The sequence below is a fragment of the Phragmites australis genome, chromosome 15, assembly GCF_958298935.1.
Source record: "Phragmites australis chromosome 15, lpPhrAust1.1, whole genome shotgun sequence".
In the NCBI taxonomy this organism is placed as follows: Eukaryota; Viridiplantae; Streptophyta; class Magnoliopsida; order Poales; family Poaceae; genus Phragmites; species Phragmites australis.
The window spans coordinates 20345419-20364935 of NC_084935.1; positions in this window are offsets into that span (position 1 = coordinate 20345419).

Genomic DNA, 19517 nt, shown 5'->3' on the forward strand with positions numbered 1-19517 from the left:
ACCTCCGCTTGCGTCTCTCTTGAGCGCCAGCGGGAGGGGCCACGAAGATGTGCGCGTCACTCTTGAGCGCCAGCGGGAGACCCGGCAGGAAGCCGAGGCTGAGGACCAAGCTTCCTCTTTCCCGGTCCATAATCGCCAGGATTCCCCGGCTCACCGGCGTTCGCCGCCGAGGGGCGCCGCCCGCGCCACGGGGTACAGCACCGGCTGCCGTGCCTTCTCCAGCGAGCTCCGACGGGTCAAATGGCCCTCCAAGTTCCGCCCTGAGCTGCCGGAGAAGTACGATGGGTCCATCGACCCCGTCGAGTTCCTCCAAATATACACTACGGCCGTCCAAGCGGCCGGGGGCAGTGAAAAGGTGATGGCAAATTATTAACATGTCGCCTTGAGGGGCTCTGCCCGTTCTTGGCTCATAGACTTACCCCCAGGGTCTATTAGCTCCTGGGATGACCTCTGCCACCAGTTTGTGGCTAACCTTCAGGGCACGTTCACACGCCCCGGCCTGGAGTGCGACCTCCACACCTTCAAGCAACAAGAGGGGGAGACGCTGCGACGCTTCATCCAGCGTTTCAGCCAGGTCCGCAACACCATCCTGTGGATAGCACCCCACGCTGTCATCGTCGCCTTCCGGCAGGGCGTCCGCGACGAGCGGATGCTCGAAAAGCTAGGAACGCACGAAATTGAAACCACTGCGGAACTCTTTGCACTGGCCGACTAGTGCGCAAAGGCGGCGGAGGTCCGGGCGTGGCATGCTCCGCGCCCCACCGCCGACCAGCCAAGTTCTTCCCATTCCGACAGGCGGGAAAAGAAGAAGAGAAGGAAGCGCGAAGCCGCTCCAGTCGAGCCAGCCCAGGGCCCTGCCCATAGGCCGGCCCAAGGGCCCGACCGCCGGCAAGAACGCCGGCCAGCCGCCGAAAGGCGGCTTACGCCCGCAAGGGCCCCAGCTCAGGGACGGAAAGGTCGGGAACGACCCGACTGAGTACTCCCCGGGGCTTCAGGGCAAAACATCAGAAGAAACGCTAAGTACTCAAGAGCACCAGAGTTGCGAGCCCAAAGAAAAGATATCATTATATTCACAAGGAGAATACAAGCATTTCTAAGGGATCGCTCGCATATTTACATCCAGTCAAGACAAAAATAAAAGAAGAGGAAACTACTACAAAAGCCTAATCGGAGGTAGAGTCGGCGTCGGAGTCGTCTTGGCCATCCCTGGGGGCTGGCGGCGGCGGCACTTCCCGCCTGAAGCCGGCCGCCACCTCGGCAGTGGTGCTCCGAACTGCTTCCCGGGCGACCTCTCCCTTGGCTTCGACTACTCCTTCCCGCGCTGGCTCCAGCGGGAAGTTGGAGTCTCTGCTCCGGTAGCAGGCCAGGACGTGCTCGGCCATCGTGTGGGCCAACCCGCGCCCTTCCCGGGCGGCAAGCTCCTGGACGGCCCAGGGCAGCACCTCAAGGCGCTCGCAGACTTGTTGAAGCCCCAGGACTTGTCATCCGAGGCCATCGCTCTTCTCGTCAGCGACGAGTCGCCCAAGGCTGGCCCTTTTCGCGGCCCATCGCATCCGCCGGAGTACGTCCCCTAATATCTGCTACAGGTTGACCTGCGAGACAAAGGTAGTCTCGAGCTTCTCCTTCGCGGCCCGCAACTGCTCCTCGAGTCCATGGCCCCCGGCCGCGCCAGAAGAGCCGCCCTCGGTTGCGGAGCCGGCGGCTTATATTGTCTGTGCCACCAGTTCGGACAAGGCGCGCTCACGGGCGGTCAGCTCCGCCTCGTGTTTAGCGTTCTCCTCCTCCCTGGTGGCAACGGCCGCCGCCGCCGCGGTAGCCTCCACCTCCCGATGGGTCAGTGAGTCTTCCCAGGCGCCCAGATCTGCCGCCATGATCTCGTTGTCGACCTCCCGGATGGAGACGTCCTCCTCCCACCGTCGGATATCTTCAATTTTCTGGAGCTCGTCTCTCCAACGTTGGAGGCTGGCGTGCGTCTGATCGGCCTCGCCCTCTCGACGGGTTAGCTCAGCCCAGAGGTCCTCCGCCGCCTTCTCACGGCCGGTGACCGCCTCCTCCTGTTCCTGCGCCTGCGCCTCTCTGGCAAGGGCCTCGGTAGCCTGCTGCCGTGACGCCTCAGCCAGGCGGGTGGCGTCATCTCGCTCCCGCGCGGCTTCGACGCGGGCAGTATTCAAAATCTCCCGCTCTCGCGCGACCTCCACGCGGGTATCTTCCAAAAGCTTCTGCTCTCGCGTAGCCGCCGCGCGGGCCTCTTCCCGGGCGTTCGCAAGCTGCGCCCTCTCCAAGTCCAGCCAGGCACGCTCCGCTTCGAGCTACCCCTCCTTCGCGTCCACCGCTGTGCCCAGCCGCTTGACCGCCACCTGGACGCCCTCGATCGCGGCCAGGAAGGGATCGGTAGGCCGGCCGGGAACCGGTGGAGCGCTGGTTTCCCCACGATCCGCCTCCGGGGGGTTCGGGGTTCCCGAGGGTCGCCACACGATCATCCGCCCCGGGCTCGGCATGCCCGGGGTAGGTTCGACCAGCGCCGGGCGCTCGGGCGACGGCCGCGTTCTCGCCTCGACCGCCGCATCAGCCGGCCCCGGCAAGGCCGCTGCTTCCGCCATCATCCGCCCCGGGCTCTGCACTCCCGGGGTCGGTTCCACCGGTGTCGAGGGTTCGGGCGACGGCTGCGTCCCCACCTCGGCCGCCGCTTCCACCGTCCTCCTCGGTCGCCGCGTCCGCTGGCACCCCCGCCATCGCTGCGTTCGCCTGCCTCAGCTCTGCCGGCGGGCTTGGCTCTGGCGCCAGCGCCGGCGTTCCTTCGCCCTCGGCGGCGCCCATGGGTGGCCTGCAGGAGATAGGCGAAGGTCAAAACCGAAGTCTAGTTCGGGCGAAGAGCGCCCAAGAAAAAGCAAAGAATGGAACTTACACAGCCGTAGTTCCCCGATACTGCCATTTGGCCGCCGGGAGCCTGAACTCCGGGTCCGGCAGTGCCGGCCCGGAATCCTCCCACTGCCTCTTTCGCCGGGGGCTCGGCGGGGCCGCCACGCGGTCTCCAGGTGCCGAGTCAGGCCCCATACTCACAAGGCGTGGCTCCAGGGCCGGGAACGCCGCCACCGCCGATGGCGACGGCGGGGAATTCGGCACGGGGATGTAGATACGGGGGTGTTTCCTCCGGTCTCTCGGCGCCGCCACCGCAGCGGCTCCACCACCGGCTTGCGGCTCGCTGCACGCGGCGCCCGGGCCACCGGCCCGCACCGGGCTGCTCGCGGTCTCCTCGCTGGCCACCTCATCCAATCCAGGGAGCTCAGGGGCCTCGGGGCTTTGGCTCCTCGGCCGGTCGATGAGCCCCTGGGCGTCGAACTCCGGCAACTTCGCCAGGATCGCCCCACGCTCGGGGTTAGCGCAGAGCGCCATTTCCGGCCACGGGAGCTCTGCCCGGCTCATGTCTTCCACTCCGGTCACCACTCGGGTCATGCCCCTCAGCTCCGCTGGGCCCAGGTCCCAGCTTGCGCCAATTTGGGTCCGGATGATATCTTCGGGCCCGGTGTAGAGACAGCACGGCCGAGCCCGCTCCCGCAGGGGCGCCAGGCGGCGGCGCAAGAAGTCCGCCACCACCATTACCGAGGTCAGCCCGGAGTCACACAGGAGTCTGATGCGCTCGAGCACCGGCTCCAGCCTCGCATCCTCCGGCGGCGGCACCTCCCACGTCGACTTATGGGGCTCCGCCGCCAGTTCCGGTAGGGCAAGACGATCATGGGGGTCGACGTCGACGAAGAACCAGTCCCATCGCCACTCCTCCCACTTGCTGCGCAGCACCTGGGGGATGTACTGCTCCCCCAGGCCGTCTCGCAGCCAAAAATTGCAGCACCCCGCGACGTCCGCCGTGGAATACCCCCTCTTCTTCCCGGCCGACCGCAGGACAAAGAAATGTCAAAGAAGTGTCACCGAAGGTGCCACTCTCACGAACATCTCGCACAGATGTGCGAACACCGCCAACACTACGACGAAGTTGGGGCTCAGGTGCACCAACTGGATGCCGTAGGTGTCGAGGACTTGGAGGAAGAACATTGAGAACTGCGGCACCAGTCCCGCCGCCACAAAGGACGTGAACAGGACGATGCGCCCGGGAATGGTCATTGCCGGTGGAAAGTTCGCCGGCGTTACCACCGTGGCCCCCTCCTGGCCTTCGGGGACCAGCAGCTTCCTGATTTTCTCCGCCACCTCCTCGTTCTTCAGGCGAGACTCCGGCAGCACGCTGTCCAGAGTCCTGTCACGGCGGCCTCCCCCGGCTCTCGGCATCTCGACGGGAGGGGAGGTTGTCTGGTGGTGGAGAGGAAGGAGGAGAAGCGCTCCGATCGCCTGAAGGGTTTCTAAGGGCTCCGGAGCACGAACGAGACAAGAGCAAGATCGCAAGAAGGCGTAAAGAGGGGGGCGGATCGATCCCCTCCCCCTTTTATATCTCAGAGTTCAAACGTCGCCTGCCAACAGTTCGCTCGGCGGGACGGCTTCCTCGGTCGACGCAACTGCCAGGCGAATCTCCCGCTGGTCATGCGGCGTCAGCGGCTGCCAGGCGTATTTTCCTCGATCTGCACGGCAGCCGCGCGTGCCGCCCGTACCATTGTCATGCCCTTCGGGAGTTGTGTGGGAACGCGTCCGCTTGTCTCCCCGCTGGGCCGTACCAGAGGCCCGGGTCAAAAGGGCCACCTCTTGAAAGCCTACCATGTGGCGTCCACGCTAGCCTCGGCCTCGTCCGCGACGAAGGGCCCATCCGCAGTCTCCATGCCATCACTTGCCAATGGGCCCGGGGGCTACTGTCGGTGTATCAGGAACCGGGGGTCCCTCAAGTCCGAGGCCAGGCCAGCCATCTGCCACGTGTCACCATCCCGCGAGGTCCCTCCCGCGGAATGAGGAAAGTCTTAAGTTTCGGGAGAAGGTGCTCGGGGCCACAGCCTCTGGTCCCCGAGCACCCCAGTTCCCCGATGACCCGCAGAGTCCAAGTACCGGGAAGAAAGTGCTCGGGGAGGTGCCCGGTCACCCCCGAGCACCCTAGTCCCCCGACGATCAGAAGAGCTAAGTTCCGGGAGAGAGTACTCGGGGGGCTGCGTGCGGCAGCCCCTGAGCGCCCGGTTCCCCGAGGGTCAGTGCAAAAGTGCTCGGGAGGAGTGCTCGGGGTTGCACGTGGCAGCCCCCGAGCACTCGGTTCCCCAAAGGTTCATGCGAGAGTGCTCGGGAGAGAGTGCTCGGGGAGGTAAACAGTGCCCCCAAGCGCCCGGTACCCTGAGGGCAAGGGTAGGCATTCTCGGGAGAGGGTGCTCGGGGAGGTGAACAGTACCCCCGAGCACTCGGTGCCCCGATGACCGAGAAGGGCCCCCGAGGGGTCCGCCGATGAGGTGTCAACCAGTCAGAGGTCCGAGGCCGCATTTAATGGGCGTGCGCGGCCTGACATCCCCAACTGCTCCCGCCGCAGTGTCAGTCCCTGCCATGCTTTGGCAGAGAGGCATGGGGCCATTAATTGCACGGGTCCCGTCCCGTATCATCCGGTGTGTCTCGGGATAACATCGCCAGGATCAAGGCGTTCCGCCTGCCGCCCTGCCGTGGCAGAGAAACAAGACAGGGCGGGCACGCCGGGTGCCTTTGTGGCTGCCCGGTGGGCCCTCTCAACAGCGCCCGTCACCAGGGCGTCCACAGTGATGAGTGGTCGAACGCACGCCGCATTTTTCCACCGCCCTAGTCATTTCACCCAGAGGAAATGATGATGCCTTTTTCAGTCATGGTGTCTTGGAACTTGTACCCCGTCCTTCCCGTTCGGGGTATGTTGTGGCGGGCGAGTGCATAAAAGAGTCGGCACACCGGAGGAACAAAAGACACACCCAGACGAAGAAGACGAACCCCACAACGAACCAAGCCAACAGACGAAGACATTGCAAGCAAGCATGAGCAGAGCTCATGCCGAAGAACAAGGAGCCTCAAGCTCTTAGTTAGACACTATATTCTTGTAACCAGATACATCCTCAGGGGACCTCCCTCAGAACAGTTATTGCATCCATACAGCAGTAGGGTATTGCGCCCCCGTGCGGTCCGAACCTGTCTAAACTCCGGTGCATTTATTTCTCTTTGCACTAGGTCAATCATCCCTCCACCACCGGCCATCGCATTTACGTTCACTTCCATTTATTTCTCCGACGAACTTATTCAGGATCATCCCCCCGGCCGAATCTCTAAAAAGAGGTCTCTCGGGATCCATGCAATAGGAGTTGATCCTCCGACAGCCTCGGTTAAGCCTTTAATTTTAAAAAGACCGGAGTCTAGTGTTCACCGGATACTCTGGGTAGATGAGTTTTTGGACGGAGTCTCCGAGAGAGACTCCGCCAGAGAGTCTCGGTTAGCATTTAATTTAAATGACCGGAGTCTCTGAGAGAGACTCTGCCAGAGTCTCGGTTAGCATTTAATTTAAATGACCGGAGTCTCCGAGAGAGACTCCGCCAGAGAGTCTCGGTTAGCATTTTATTTAAATGATCGGAGTCTCCGGTGTTCACCAGATACTCCGGTACCTGGAGAGGCCGGAGAGTCTGGCAAGTCTCCGGACTGTTTTTTTTTTTACTAAGTCCTACCCGGAGACTCCGGTGTTCACCGGATACTCCGGGCAGTCAACAGAATCGTAAGCTAGTTCTGACACCATTCTGAGCCTGTTTTGGATTTCGGGCCAGAGACTTCAGTGTTTACCGGATACTCCTGGGTAGGTGAGTCAAAACAGTAACAGCTAATTTTTGAGGGTTAGCTATATATACCCCCACACCCCCTAGCATTTATTGCTTGTTGTTGCTGCTGAGCTCCACTTTGAAAAAGCTTCCTAAGAGCATTCAAGAGACTTCCAAACATCTCTACTTCTTTGTTTTGCGCCAAATTTAAAAGATTGTGCTTGGAATTGAGTTGTTGAGCATTGAGTTCGTCATCAAGCACACATTTGTGATCGTTTCTGTTGGAGCCTCGTGCTCCTAGATGGCAAGACATCACCCGTAGAGCACCCAACTATTGTGGAGTGCCACGGGAAGTTTGTAATCGCCATCGAATTAAGAAAATCTAGCTTGATCTTTGTGGTCGCTTGAAAAAGACCCAGCTCTTTGTGAACTCCTCAATGGAGACATAGGTACTTCTTTGCGAGGTGGCCGAACTCCGGGATAAATTCTTGTCTCATCATTTGTGCAAGATTTACTAGTTGTTGTAGTTTTGGGATTTTTCCCAAATTCTAGTTTTTGTGAGAATCTTCTTGCTAGCTATTGTTGTTTAAGTATTTTACTCATAATAGAACTAGTGTTATGTCTTAGTCTCTAGTAATACTTGCTTAGCTTCATTTGTTTTCGAAATCCCATATAGCCTGGATATTTCGGACTACACCGGATACTCCGGACAGATCAGTGTATCCGACCTTCACCGTAGTATCTGACATCTGTTTAATCCGCTGCTTAGTTTTAATTTTCAGAAACGTCTATTCACCCCCCCCCCCCTCTAGGAAACTTTAAGTACATTCAGGTAGTTGATGTTGGGAATCAGGTATAACCTATCTGGTTGTATTAATTCATATCTTGTTATTGATTATCTCAATCTTTATAATCTGGGGATAACCATGTTAATCTCTAACTTAAAATTAATCCAAAATACTTAGCAATGTATAGGTCACTGGTAGAAGTCAAACGGTGGTTGTTCATCATTCGTGAGCTATAGGATTTGTATATTGATCACTAAAATAATGAGTAGGGATGATGAATTTGTGAGATTGAGACGAGATGTGAGCGGTGTTATGGACAGTTTGGGAGAGGAGATCCGGGTGCCCATAGACCGCTAACATCAATTAAGCATCTATCGTTGTTGTTGGCTCAAACACCTTTTTGTACTATCATAAATCTGAATATGGTAAGGATGAGCTAAGTATAGTACGTCACCGCATTCATTTGACTCATTCGTTTGATGTGTGAGTTGTATTTGTAAGGAACTCTAGGGATATCTGAGCGTGGACCTATGTACTCTCTGCAAGCTTGGGTATGGGAACAAAGGTTCAGGGTCGGTACATGAATGGTTGTTATGTGAATCATCATTTACAATCAAATGGTTGTATGGTCGGTGGTCTCGTGTCATTTGAGTAAAGAAGTACTCACATGCTCACATGTAGGGTGTAAGAACTATTCGAACAGTCACACTCTCGGTCATGAGCATGATATCAATTAGACATCAATTGTAGAATTTTGTTCAGTTCAGTGGGATGGAAAGTATGTGGGTTTTTAGAAGAAGCATTGCTAATGCTTATTTGAGTTGAGCAAGTTTACAGTCTTGGAGGTTTTGATTATTGCCGGTCAATATTAGTTGTTCATGTCATTGTATAGATTAAAGTGTTTTTCAATTAATCAACTTAACTTTGTAGACATTTCTTGCTATTCAACTAAATGCATGATCCTTATATACTCATATTGTGTAAGTCATGCGAGTACCTTTGTACTTAGGGTGCTAACCTCAAGCTGTTGTAGGTAACGATGAACTACTGTATAGATATATCCATCCTACTGATGTCGGCGATAGGCAGGAGTAGAGGATATCTATCTGAGCTAATTCCGATGGTGACTTTTGGCAATGGCGCCATTGATCTTATATATTAGTACTTCTCGCTGTGTATGAAATCTTTGATTTTATGTAGAAAGTTTCGAACAAGTTAGGTAATACAAGTTAAAATTGGTATTTCATTTGTATCTTGTGATGAAACTATGTTGTAAACAGTGTATGCTATGATCTTGGATTTTGTTAAGCATATATCGGGACTACCGAAATTTCTCATTTTAATCAATTTGTGGTTACGATATGAGTGTTAGCACTCAATGTGTCAAATGATGGTGTGTGCTAGCTCTTATTTTTATAGACAGTTGGCCCTATCGATTAAGTCAAGTGTGATTTAGACGGTTCTTATAGCGTGGTATCTGAGCAAGGTTAATAGAGTTAACTATAGCTTAGTTAGTAAGTGGGTTAATTAAAACATGATAATCCCAATTAATTAACTCACTGATCAAAGCTAAAATTCATATTTAGTATGGTTGCTTTATTTTGTTTCTTATCTATCCTAAGCTACTCTCGTCTTGCTGCTGACCAATTAAAATTGGAGAATATTTGCTCTCTAACTTGCCTCATTTCTTTCGTAGGTTGAGGATGATTATAATTAGGTGAACATGTCTTCCACATTAAGGAAATTAGAACGATCAGTGAGGCTAGTCGAACTTATGGGACGGGAGTTAGGAAATAGCTAAGTGGACGTAAGCTCGAAGAATGATTTCTTTGCTATTATGTCCTATATTTAATGATCTTAAAGCTAGCTAGCTTCAGTGGGAATTGTCGAAATGTGGGTGAATTGTTAGTTACAATCATAAGCATCTTCATGTCTCTCATTGTGCATGCATATCTATTCTGTTGAAATGATTATTCCATACACATACATGTAGTTATATTCATCCCCCTGCTGTCTGGATGAGATAGGATGAGAACTTGTAATAATCCTGGGAATGATAACCCGGAAGACTCAAGTGAGCAGATCCCATCCACACCACCCTTTCTTTTGTAGGAATCTTGTATTCCTAAAGTTCTTAGATATGCACGCAATTACCATCAAGTAACCGGGGAAGACCACCCTCAGTTTTTTCTCCTATGAATATGAGTAGAAGTTATTTCTTTATCATGTTAGTGAGCTGAGATGAGAAATGCTAGTGACACACCACACCAATTTTGTTATATTGTAGAATCTTTGTTAAATGATTAACTTGTCTAGGTGAATATGGCACTAAGAAACCTAAAAGTTTTTTTAGGCCCAAGAAATATGCTCCTGGAGCACAATCGTGTCATCTAGTCGACACCGTTATCATTCTATTCCTGGAACTCCTAAATTCCTCGCACTCTTTCCGAATATCACCCAAATCTTGGGACGACATTCTTTTAGGGGGGAGGTTTGTCACATTCCAAAATTCTTAGACATGCTATTAAGCATTTATGAGCATCACTGGCATCATAATTGGAGCTTTGAGCAAGTAACTAATGTAATTGAAATTAAATAGGAATTGTTAAGTTTAATGATAAGTGGTGCATTGTAGACCTATTCAACTACCGAGCCAGGTCGGGCTTTGGGCCAGGCTCAAAAAGACGATAGGAAAACTAAAAGCCTGAGCCTAGCTTGGCCCGGGGCTTGAGCTGGGCTTCTAGGCTTGACCTGGCCCAATAGAGGTGAACAATACATTTTTTTTGGGCCAGGCTCTGGTTTTCCCTGGCTTTTTTGGGTTTCAGGCTGATTTTCAAAGCCTGAGACCGACCCACGCACTATTCGGGTCAGGCTGGGTCGGGTTTTTTTCAAGCCAGGTTGGGTTGGGTATGTCGGACCGAGCTGCCTATGATCAGGCCTAGTGCATTGTAAAGGTACTTACAAAATTAAACGGGAATTTTCGATTTTAATGAGTTCTACACTATGCAAAGGGTTGTACACTTTACATACAAGTCATGATTTCCTATTTTTTTCATGTCGGCTAAACATTTGCACACTTATGAGGCGTGCGGCTTAGGATCACTACAAGGCCTTTATAAAGTTCCTTCCAACATGTTTCTACCCGCTAATGTTTCACCGTCGCATGAATGACAGCTCAACAATGGAAGCCCACTCTTGCGCCATAAAAATTACCATTTTATTCCCCATTCCACCAACTAGTCTACACTATATTTTGAGAAAATTAATTAGTTGACCAGATCATACCCATAACTTGGCTTGTGGTTGTACTGTTAAGCTTGGTCCAATTGTACCATAAACCGGTCCTTAACTAATTTGAGCAAGACTACCACCAACCTGCATTATGCAACCCACACCATCCTCTTGCTCAAATTTCTAGGGTCTGTTTGTTTGCTACTTTTGCTTTTGGCTTTTTGGAAAAGCTATTTTTGGATATTAACTGTTGGCTTTTACAATAAATTTTAACTTCTTAGTACACAACTTCTCATAAAAGTTACTCTCAGTTAGTTTCTAGTTTATTTTCCTCAGATGTAGATTTCTAGCTTCTCCAAAAGCTACCCCGTTTGTTTGGGCTTCTGGATTCTAGACAGAGAAGCTAGAAACAGAAGCAACAAACAAACAAGGCCCTAGTCACTACCTTAGAACAGGTTACTATAGATGGATTTTAAATCCTATCACAGATGGTTATAGGGTTTTGTTTCGTCTTTGTGAAAATTTCTGTGATATCAACCTTGTTACAGACTGTTTTAGAACCATATGCAATACACTTACAGATAAACAGAGTTTCCTAATACCGTAGTCACAGATGGTGTTTGTTTGAACCCGTCTATGAATACTAAGAGCCATAGACGGATTTGTTTTTAAAAATCGTATGTCTCTCTTTTCCCCTATAAGCAAATTTGCTTTCTAGGTTACATAGATGCACACTTTATGATTCTTAAATTAAACACATTGATACATTGTTCACAACATCGATTACATATTATTTATAACATCGATCCCATTGTTCATAACACAAAACACATACATTTATTTATCATAAATGTTAAGAATATCACATAGATGCAAATCATACATTATTCAGAGCACAGAAATCTAGCTAGCTATATATCATTGATCGATCGATGTCGTATTTCAAAAGAATGAAATGATTGACATCATGGATACCATCTTACAAAGAGACGAAAAGTGATCAACAAACTTGGGTTGATCGATGTCGTCTTTCAAAAAGATGAGATGATAGACATCATCTCAACCTCCTGTGTTTCAGCACAATATAAACCCAAGAATCATCTCACATTAGCATCTCACAGTCATCCGAATCTTGTTGCACCTTGATGATCTCACACATCACCCAGAATCTAACTGCGTTGCTGCCAAACCGCCAACCATGGTTCAGCAAGAAATGAGCATTCAAGCCTTTCTTGTAGTTAACGTAAATATATCCATTTTGATGAATACAATGGAGAAATTTTCATCCGGTAGAACTGAATGTAGAACACGGTTGATGGCGTACACAGGTTCGGCGGAGGGGACAATGACAGTAGCGAAGAAGATGAGCTCCACTGGGCTGAAGTCGATGTCAACATCCACGTCATCGAAGCCGCTATAAGGAGAATCCCATTCTACAACCTCTGGATTGCCGTGAAATACACCATTGCAGATCTACGATGGAAAACAATGTTTTGCCATCAGTTGCACAGATTGAAGCAATGAAAACCTTGGTGGAGTGAAAGGAAGCACATGATACTCATCTTGGTGCAGTGGAAGTGATTCTTCCCCTGACAAGATCTAGCTTCTCTGACGTGAATGGCAAGGGCACAAAACAATCCTCACTTTTCAATACGGTTGAACACTTGGATATGGCGAGTGAGGAAAAAGAACACTCTTTGTCACTTTATATTGAGGAGAGACGAGGGGTTATGTGTGCGAAGCCAGAAAAGCATTGGGAGACGAGCAGTTTGTGTGTTGGAAGACAAAGATCTAGTGAAGACGGACGATCAAATTTGAAAATGTTCATGGGTCTTTAAATACATATGGATGTTTATAAAATTCATCTGTGTCTATCTACTAAACACAAACAGATCTTATAAGAATTTTCTGTGACAATATCACAAACGGATTGTTCTAAAAGCAGTATGTGTCTACAAGATAGAAACAAATCGATTTAGAAAAACCATCTGTGAGTTCATTCACACCTAGACGTTTGGCTTATTACAAACAAGTCTGTCTTAGCAACCGTCTGAGGATATTTAGTCTGTGACGACTCCTAAGAAATCGTCTGTGATGTACCATGTAACATCCTAAGTTTAAGCATTGTAATTAATTACAAATTTCAGTCTAAATTAAAATTATTTAGGATTAATTAAGATAACTAAGATTCAAAAAATAGGTATGTGGTTGTATATATACCATTATATATGCATTCAGATATATTAGATATGCTAAGTTGAATAAGTATTCTAAAGTGCACAAGAATCAATTTCAAAATAATCTCTACACTAAGTTGGTTCTGCTTTCTCTCTTGTGTGCCACTTTGCCGTCCACGCATCGCACATTGATTGGCCACCGTCGGCCTCCTCCCTCCTGACCCTTTCTAGCGCGATGCGCCCACCGAGCGCCGTTCCTCCTCTCTAAGAAATATCCCGCGTGCCGATTGGCCTCCGCTTTTCTTGTTTCCCTCCCCTCTCTCTCTCTCTCTCTCTCTCTCTCTCTCTCTCTCTCTCTCTCTCTCTCCGTCCATGCCTCACGCGCGCCCACACATGGGCAGCTTAGAGCGCCCACGCCGCGAGAAATGCGCTAAGCTTATACTGCCACCTTGCCGCTGACAACCCCGTGACACCCACGAACGCACTGTGTCTCTCCAGCTCCCTCTTTCGTCTATAAATAGCACGCCCGGCTTCTCGTCGCCCTTTGCCCCATTTGCCACCGCTACCGCACTGCTGTTGCTGCCACTCCCGTCGCTACGACTTCATCGTCGCCAATCCACCGTCGACGTGTTGTTGAGGAGCACCAGGTTGCCGTCACCATCTCAGTGCTGCTCTTCATCTGCCAAAAGCCCAACATGAGCCGCTCGTGCATGGAGCCGAGCCGTTCGCTGTCGCCTCTTCGACAAACCACCGACCACCACGACCAACCCGCCGCCGTTTTCCTTCTTGGTGAGCCTCTTGGTCCCCTTAGCACCCTCCTAGCTAGCATGTAGTCACCTCAAGCCACTGCTTAGCGTATAGCCGCGCGCCATTGCATGTGTTTGTCTTCGCCATCGTGCAAACGTCACCGCCGGCATGCGCCTTTGCTCTGTGATGTGACCGGCTATCGTGTCATGATGCCTTAAGGCACTAGGCCTCTTTTTCTTGCATGATTGGCACGTCCTCATGCAGGGGAGGTGCCACCTGTTTTTACCCATGCCACTGTCCCCTATCCGACCGTCATCTAACACCACTCTCACTGCAGCCGCTGTCGAGATGCTCCTAACCAAGTCTGCCATATCCCGTAGAAGCCTGACGTTGAATTCCTGTCATGGAGCTCTAGCGGGAGCGCTCCTCCAGCGAGCTTTCCCGTGCGCGCCACCATGGATTCCTCACCATCGGCTATTTCTCCCTCCCCTCCATTACTCACGCGCTTGCGCGCCCACGCGGACCAGCCGATGGGCTGTAGCTCAGCCTGGCCGAGTGGGCCAAGGCACTGCCAAATGGTCAGCCTGGCCAGCCTAGGCGCCAAGTGGTCACGCCCCGTGGGCCGACCTAGCTTCCAAGCCCGTTAGCCAGCTAGCCCAAGACCCGGGCGAGCCTACACTATACGGGCCTCGTACTGTGTAGCCTAGCCCATCCAGGCCTAGTTTGAGTCCAACTTGACCCAAACTAGTACTGTTCATGTGGCCCTACAAATTCACTATTCAGTAGGCACCACCCATGGATCCCACCCATGAATAGTGCCCTTTCATATTTTCCTTATTTAATTTTAGATGAAATCTTTCATGAGTCATAACTTTTCCGTTTTGGCTGTGATTTTGATGATTCTTTCGAAGAAATTCATCTAAAATCATGATCTTCTCATCTGTCATATTGTGATATTCATTAGGGCACATTTGGATTTCCATTTTATGTTATTTGATTCTTTTCTATTATAGCTTGTTGTGGATCTTAGTCGTAATTGCAGAAAAGCACGACTTCTGTGAATTCTGCATGGGCAGTGTTAGAAGTGAGGAAGATCCTGTTATCATCCAAGACTTTTAGGAAAGCTCTAAAGAAGGCAAGTCCTATCTCCTTGATCATAATTGTCGGTGAATGAACACCACGAGCAGGGATCCTGAGGAACCCCCTTTGTGATTCGGTCGGGGGGCTGGTCCTGGAACTACCTCGTACGCGAGATTAATGCAAGTGGGATTTAGGCAGGATGGATCATCAGCTAGTAGAAATGAATGCACCAAGAATTTAGATAGCTTCAGGCCGCGCGGAGGCGTAAAACCTTACTCCTGTGTGTCCAGTGTGTTGTCAATGCTCCTCTCCTTTCGTCTCCCTCTTTCTCTCTTTTTCAAAGTGCTCCCCCCTTTATCTACCGGGGGGAGACCCTTCAGGGAGTGCCTAGAACAAGGGCACAAGTTCTCATAAACAATAAATGAAAAGTGACCATCATTGGTCTACAGTTGATGTTACACAGGGTTAAAAATACATCCCTCAGACGGTTCCATCGGTCTTCGCGTTCCAGCTTTAGCAGGCGCAGGGGCGCCCACTAGCTAGCTTCTAAGTACTCTCATGCCCATTTGGTCAGAGTAGGTCTGACGCGGTTTGATGTAACAAAGCGATAAGCTTCGAGCTCATCAAAGATATCTTCAAGCTGTCTTTCTTCATGGTCCCCGCGAGGGGAGACATGCGATGGGACCTACCGTATTAATTGTGCCCACGCCTTTCTCCCAAGCAACAGTAGGGACTGACGTATTTAGAATAGCAGGCGTGGGGGAGAGTCGTTGGATGTGATCGTCCACACTCCCCATTAAATGCAGCATCAGGCCTCCCACCGACCGACACCTCATCGTGGAGTCCCTGCGGGGTCCATCTGCATGGGGCTTTCCGGGTGCTCGGGGACCAACTGTTCTTGACCTCGTGCACCCACTCTCGGACCGTGCTTCCCTTGGGTCCTCTGGGAGGTGGTCCCCAATGGAAGGCACTGTGTGGTACCGCACTGTCCTGGCCTCGGCACTCGGGAACCCCCGGATCCCATATCACCGACAGTAGCCCCCAGGCCCATCGGCAAGCGATGGATTAGAGACTGAGGGTGGGGCCCTATTTCTTTGAGGCCGACCACAGCATTGGTGCCACGTGGTTTTCTTTGCGGGCCTTGCAATTTTTGGGCCCAAGGAGGAGCTGAAAGGGCACGCGCCATTTCGACTTTCGAGGAAGGCGATGATGAGGCAGGAGACTCCCAGGCTTCCGCGAAGACCGAGGAATACATGCCTCGCTTATTGCACCAAGGAATAAGGCGTTTGAACTCCCAGCGATAAAAAGGGGAGAGGCAACGGACCATCGCCTTCCTTCATCGTCATTCTTGCCTTCGCCATTCTTGAGCACTGGGAGCCTCTCTCAGCCTTCAGTGCACCTTGACTCCAGCCACTTCCAGTGCATTTCCCACCCCTGAAAATGCCAAGGGCAGGAGACAGCTGTCGGGGAGCGTCGAATGATGGCACCATTCTACCGAAATCTCGCCTCCTGAACGAGGAGGGCGCGGAGAAGGTGCGGAGGCTTATGTCCTCGCTGGCCAGCAGGGAACATCGGTGGTGACGCCGGCCACCCATCCGCCCGTCCTGTGTGGGCCGGGGCAGATCGTCTTCTTTGCCTCTATCATGGCCGCCAGTCTAGTGCCGCTGTTTTCGGCATTCCTCATGCAGGTGCTGGACACCTACGGCATCCAGTTGGCCCACCTGAGCCCGAACTCAGTATTGATCTTGGCGGTCTTCGCCCACCTCTGCGAGATGTTCCTAGCACTGTTCCGGCACTTCTTCATCCTCCGGGCGGTTGGGAAGAAAAAATGGTCGGACGATGCGGAGGTCATGGGCTGCTGCAACTTTTGCCTGCGGGAGGGTGTCGGCGATGCCTACATCCAGCAGGTGTTGCCTGGCAAGTGGGACGACTGGCGCCGGGACTGGGTCTACATCGACGTCAGCCCCCACGACTGCCTTTTGCCACCCCGGTCGCCTGCGGAGTCCAACAAGAGGATCTGGGAGTCCGCTCCCACGGAGGATGCCTCCCTGCACCCAGTGCTGAACCGCATCGAAGATCTGCGTCGGGCGGGGCTCACCTCGCTAATGGTGGTCGCCGACTTCCTGCGCCGCCGGCTGGCCCCCATGAGGGAACGCGTCCGTCCCGCCTCGATGTACATCGGGACTCGCGATGTGATGAGGACGTGTATAGGAGACGGCGGGAACCTTGATGAGGGGGCCCTGGCAGTGTTGCTCAAGGTGATAACCGGTGTTGAAGACCTCGCTCGGGCGGTCCTACCACATGAAGACCTGGCGCTCTGTTCGGACCCGGGCCAGACGGCTCTACAGGAGTCGATGCCGGTCTTCGACGCCCAGGGGCCGGCGGACCGCACGGGGCACTGAGACCCCGGGGTACTGCACATTCTCGGGCCTGACGACAACTGAGGGCAGGGCGCTACCGCAGACGATGGTAGATCGTTGAGCCAGGGGGCAAGGTGAAGCGTCCCTGGTCACCCATCACCCTACCGTCCTTGCCCTCTCCATCGCCATCACCTCCTCCATCCCCGCACTGAGACCCTCGGCCGACGGCTGGCAGCGCGGTGGCCGGTGGCTAAACTGGCTAGCCCTCGGGAGCAGGTCCCGGAGTGGATGCTGGGGCCAGTTCACAACGACCCGGGGGCCAGAGCCCACCCTCGAAGAGGAGAAGGCCGGAGCCCAGGCCGAAGGCCCCTGAGTTCCAAATCCTATAGTCCCGATGGTGGTAACGCAGACCAAAAACCATGTAAGCCCCTTTTTTCTTCGAGCTCGTTTTGCCCATGTCTTGGCTGGGGGTTGATCTCTTCCCGGTCCATGCCACCCAAGGGCTCTTCAAGAAGCCAAGCGTCTCCTGTGCAATCGAGGCCTCCCCCCGGCCCTGAATTGAGAGGCCAGGCTGGCTCTGCCCCGAGCACTCCAACTGGGGAGGAGCTACCTGCTTCAGGGGAGGCCGTTGTGATAAGGGAGGCGCTGACGCGGCTGTCATCGGGGTCCCCGAGCGCCCCTGCTGAAAAGGTGCGGAGGGAATCCAGCTCTCGGCCATCCCTGAGCCAGGCCCCGGAACCCCTCCCCGAGGTGCTGGGGAGTGCTCGGGAGGTCATTGGGCAGCTTGAGGCGGCCATCACGGCGGAGAGGACCGAGCTCGAAGAGGAGCGCGCCACCCTTGTTGACGAAACGGGCCGATTGGAGGAGGCCCGCAAGCTCCTAGAGACCTGTGTGGCCATGGCCTGCACGGCTTATGAGAGGTCCCTGCTGGAGCTGACCACAAAGTGGGAGGCCTTGGAGGAGGTGCGCGAGGAGGCCGTCGCCGCACAGAAGGAGGCCAAACGCTTGGGGCAGCTCACGGCGAAGCATGACCAGGCGTCGAAGGAGCGCGCCAGCGAGCTGGCCACTCGTGAGGAGCAGCTTGCTTTGCGCGATCAGGAGGTTGCCTTACGGGAGGAGGCTGTCAGCAAGAGGGAGGAAGCCTCACTATCCGCTGAGACGGACCTTCGCCGCCAAGCCCAAGATCTCGGACACAGCCACGCCGACATTCTCCACCGGGAAGAGCAGGTTGCACTGTGTGAGATGGACGCTGACCTGGCTTCATCAGTGCTCGCCGCCCGGGAGGAGAGCCTCGCCAACCAGGAGGCACACGTGACTGCCCAAGAGCAAGCCATCGAGGCACGGGCCGCGAAGGATGTCCCTGCCAACAACAAGGGTCTTGAAGCTCGGCTAAAGAAAGCCAAGGAGGATCTTAATGCCGTTCGCCAAGAGTAGACGCATGTTAAAGCGATGATGCAGGACGTCTTCCGGCAGGCGCAGGGCTCTGTGGAGGCGACCGGGCTCGGGTCCATGATGGTGGGTTCCCAAGGGCTGGATACGCTAGGTCATCTTGCCCTTGGGTTCTCAGATATCGCTTGGCGCCTCGAGGCTCTCCCCGTCACGGTCCAGTTACTAACGACCCAGGAGGGGCTTGCGCTGGCCCAGGATGTGGCTGATCATGTTCTCACCTACTGCCATAGCCGAGACCCCACCTTCCCGCTGGAGTCAGCGTGGCAGGGCGTGGTTGAGGCGGAGGAAGCCACCGCTCGGGCAGTCGTTCGCGAAGTTGCCACCGAAGTGGCAGAATGTTTTGTGCGGGAGCCAGGCCTAGGCAGCAACAGCGGTGATGACGCGTGATCTCCTCCGTAGCCCGCAATGAGTTAGGGTTTCTCTTGTTTTTGAAAGTTGTAATTCTGGAAGTGATTGGCTCCCTTCAGTATAGTAGAAGCCGTCCTTGGAATAGTACTCTATTTTGTACTTCGCCTTCCTTGATTTCGTTTGTACTGATGCTCGGGGTGGCACTAACCAAGCTGAGTACCGGTAGTTTACCCTCGAGAACAAGGTTTCCCTGGCCACTCATGCTCGAGCAGCAGGACTACCCGAGACCCTCGGGGGTTCGGTAGTGCTCGGGGTACTCGGCTCCCGAGCATCTAGCCCCCGAGCCCGCGCGTAGGATCCTGTGCTCGGAGCGCGCAGCCCCCGGTGCTGCCGGTTTTGGCGGGCACAGAGATGGGGCTGGCCGGGCCTGGCATCTTCACAGTGAGGTAGGCGTAGTGTGTTTCCACCATAAACCTAGCGAGCACTGGGCGCCCGAGGATCGCATTGTAGGGGAGAGGGACCTTCGCAATGTCGAAGACCACATTCTTCGTCCGGAAGTTGTCCCGGCTCCCAAAGGTGACAGGCAACTCGACCTACCCGAGGGGGAGGGTGTACCCCGGGGTCACCCCATAGAAAGGGAGGGACGGCTTCAAATGCTTC